At 43.8% G+C, this 4,002-nt stretch overlaps 1 non-coding gene across 1 annotated transcript; it reads left to right on the forward strand.

Moving 5' to 3' along the window:
* The first annotated feature begins 2,442 nt into the window (after positions 1–2,442).
* On the forward strand, positions 2,443–2,516 carry trnan-guu (transfer RNA asparagine (anticodon GUU)). The gene has a single exon. It is a non-coding gene; the product is annotated as a tRNA-Asn (tRNA).
* Positions 2,517–4,002: the final 1,486 nt, after the last annotated feature.

Here is a 4,002-nt window from a genome sequence, read left to right on the forward strand (position 1 = left end):
AGAAAAATCGGGATTAACACTGTGGGTTGGCTGACCCTCTCTCAGGGCTGACTGTTCTAGTCTTATTTGCCAGCAGATAGCTCACAGCCTCACCGCGGCTGCCCTGCAAGTGGATATCTTCAAACTGGTTGACGTTTATGAAGGTTCGTGCCTGTTCTGCAATGACAGGCAGTGAGTTGCCTTCTCCCCACCACTGATGCCCTGAGTGAAAAGTTTGTTTCCCACTGCTTTGATTTCTGTCACATGCAAAATGGAGGGAACAAACAGCCCTCACACTTGTCTCCAGTTTCCCCCCACCCCCGCCACAGTCAACAGGATTTGAACCAGCACAGGGATGCCCCAACAAATTTGGAGCCCTTTACCTGAACCAATTGGCCATGATTACTGCAAGTGGTAGGATGTTGTTTATCTTTTCAGGTCGCATTTGGTGATCAGTTGAGCTGTGGCAGAATGAATTCTTGCCTGGTGTGTTTGAATCCAATCACTCTGCAGATTTTTAAAGTATGAAATTTGGTTCATGGTGATTCTGGTTGATTTATTCCAACAGATAAAATAAACATTCATTTGCAAGCAAAATATAAACTGCAGGAAAATAGCTCAGCAGATCTGGGAGCATCTGTGGGCCAAGAATTTCAATCAAGATTTCAGAACCTCTTCAGAACTCTGTTTTCTCCTTTCTGTAGTGCAGTTTCTGTTCATCGTTCTGACTCGAAGCATCCCCAGCTCTTTATGGAAGTAAGGAAAGCAACATCAAAATACCAGTCTGGTCACTCACCGGACAAGATTTACGTTTGGGGAATATCTTCCTGACTGCATTAAAGCCTGAAACAGTACAGTCAAAAGGGAACTGGTGGAGTGAGAACAGCTCTTGTTCCTTCCTCTGTGGCTTCAAACCCCCAACATCACATTTCACAGTCAAAAGTGACAGTCATTTGCATCACAGAAAATGGCAAGCACTTGTAGCAGCCCTTAAAACGGGCTCGTAGTGAATTCAAACTCTCACCTGCCTCGAATGGAATGATAATAGTCTTGTGTCAGCTGTACTTTTCCGAAATTGGAGATATTTCACGAAAAAAACAGCAGTGTTGCAGAACCAACGCACAGAATACTGCAGAAACTCAACAGGTCCAGTGATATTGGTGGAAAGAAAAACAGAGCTGAAGTTTTCAGTGCAGCTGGATTCTTGTTCACAGCATGTGTGCCCTGAATGTCAATGCACTGCCAGAACTGAGAAAACATGACCTTGTTTCGACAAAAATATAGCTGGCAGGATTTGACCCTACATGGGGAAACCCCAAGGCATTTCTAAGCCATTGCCTTAACCACTTGGCTACAACTACAGGCCACTGAACATCTGTTAATATTTCTCATGAAATGGTTCTAACAGGAAAGGCGAGTGCTCGATTTATGATGTCTGCACCATGACCCTAATATCTCCTGTCACCCTGTACTTGATCAGAACAAAGTCGGCTGTTGTGGGATTGAACTGAACTAAACACATTGATGAACGATAGAGTGGATGGAAAGGATCCATCTCCATGAGCAGAGAGATTGATTGTCAGGGCAATGGATCGAGAAATAATTATGTCCTTTTATTTTAATCACGCCTTTCACCACCACCTAAATCGCAGCCACCGAAGTACGTTTGGAACAGATTCAGCTTTGGGAAATCTAACGTGCAAATCTGGGCAGTTGGTTCAATGAGAGGCCGAGAAACAAAATGTTTCAAATACTTACAACTGGGGCTGGGGATGCCAGTGAGTTCACACTGAACTTAGGAGGGTTGTTGTGTTCTGATTTATACCCGACTGTGTTAAGTCAGGGAAACGAGTTGCCCATTTAAATCAAAGATAGGGTGGGTGTTCTCACACTCAGGGAGAAGCAAATCTGTGGAATTCTTGAAAACAGAGGGTGTCCTGGCTCGGTATATTCAAGGCTGAGACAGACAGACATTTAGTCATTTCAGGAGTCAAGGGCCACGTGGATAAAGCAGAACAGTGGTGTTGAGGATTACCAGATCAGCTTGGACCTCATTAAAATGTACAGCTGACCTGATTGGCCAATGGCTTCCATCTGCTCCAATTGCTTATCTGTCATTTGGAAAATGCAAGGGAACAATGTAAAGGAAAAAATAGCAGAACATTCACCAAAGATGACCGCAGTCAAACTGAGTCAATATCGTTTGATGAAAGGAAATCTGCACTTGACACTTTTCCAAGAGTTGCTTGCTAATGTTAAAAATGGAGCTCATAAAGGGAGCCCGTGGACGAAATGTACATGAATGAGTGCCAAATGCTGGCAAATGGGGCTAAATTAATTTCAAATATCTGGCCGGCACGGACGAGGTGCACCGAAGTGTCTCTTTTCACGCTGTCCATCTGGACGAAGCGACACTTGCTCATTCCCAATTTAATTGTTTGTTGGCAAATGCCAGTAGAGCCAGTCTCTGTGGCGCAATTGGTTAGCGCGTTCGGCTGTTAACTGAAAGGTTGGTGGTTCGAGCCCACCCAGGGACGCAGTGCTTTTTCACTCTTAACCAAATGACCATTCTCCAGGGCGCTTTTTGGCTGCCAGAAGATAACCGTGTTTGCTCATCATGAATCGAGTGATGCCCAACATGGACAGGTCTTAACGTGCAGCCGAAGCTAAAATGACAAGGCGAACGCAGTTGCAGACACACCAAAGCATAAATGCTATCTGTGAGACAGGTCGACTTGTTTGTGTCGTGATCTACTTACACAAGTGGAAGCGGGGCAATCCCAAACTGTGCTTCCACTATACTGGGAGTTTAGTCCTACGCCACTTTCCGGAAAATGCTCTCAGAAGGAAAATGAAAGAAAGGATGAGAATGACCCATGAAAAGTGATGATTAACAATCACAACCTCAAAGAGGCTGTGTTTCCCCTCTGATCAACAGTGTGGGTGTGCCTGCCCAGCAACGATTGCAGCGGATTGAGATAGCAGCTCAGCAGGTCCATTCTCCAGGAGAGAAATGGGTGAAATGAGAGAAATTTAACAAAATTTAACATCGCAATTATCCTCCTTTTCACCATCACAGCAAATAACTGTGGTAAGAATTAATGCAGGATTTGATTTCACAGCAACAGTAGTGTAACGATCTCCATTCGCTTTCAGTGAAAAGAGTGAACAATGCATCTTGCCTGGAACATGAAGCAGCAGAGCAGCCTGCTTGTTCCGGAGATCATGTTGGGGACATTCATGCCTTAATGGGCCGAATGGTCACTGTGTATGCGTTAGGTTTTCTGTGATCTCTGACTTTTTTTTTTCTTATTTAGGATTTTGAAATTGTCTGCACCAAAATGTGCGGCTCATTCACATCTGTTCAGAAGAGAGGTGGTCTCAATAGGACTCCATTTAACAACATTGTGCACTGTTCTCAAATCTGGAAAACAACTCCTCATGGACAATTTTACATTCCCGCTGTCATGGAGTTTTTCGTTCTACGACATGACCCACACTACACCAACTATAATTACCGTTTCTATGTTTAAGAATACGCAGCTATTTACATACATCTCTCAAAGAAGAGTGAATATCTAAACAGATACAAATTTTCAGCAAGAAACAATGGATTATTGTTGATGGTTGTTTATGTCACTGCTAACCTGTTTCCAGTGTTGTTTCAACAGGCTCTGTGCAAGGTCACGTGATATATGTGGCAGACACAGAAACATTGTAGCAGGAAGAGGCCAGTCGGTCCTTCCAGCCTGGTCCACTATTTAATACGATCATAGAGATCATCCAATTTAGTTCCCTGTTTTACTTCTCATTCCATATCCTTTTGTCCCATGAGACCTAAGAACCATAACTAACTCCGTCTTTGAAAAATAAACACTGTTTTAGCTTCAACCGCTTGTGAGGAACAGAATGCTTCAGACATGTTATTTTATGGTGATGATGTTCCCCTCACCTCATTCCTATATGGCTACAGCTTATCCTCAAGCTATGGTGTCTGGGTTTGGACTCTCCAGAGATCGGGAA

Source organism: Stegostoma tigrinum, chromosome 11 (genome assembly GCF_030684315.1).
Source record: "Stegostoma tigrinum isolate sSteTig4 chromosome 11, sSteTig4.hap1, whole genome shotgun sequence".
NCBI classification, from domain to species: Eukaryota; Metazoa; Chordata; class Chondrichthyes; order Orectolobiformes; family Stegostomatidae; genus Stegostoma; species Stegostoma tigrinum.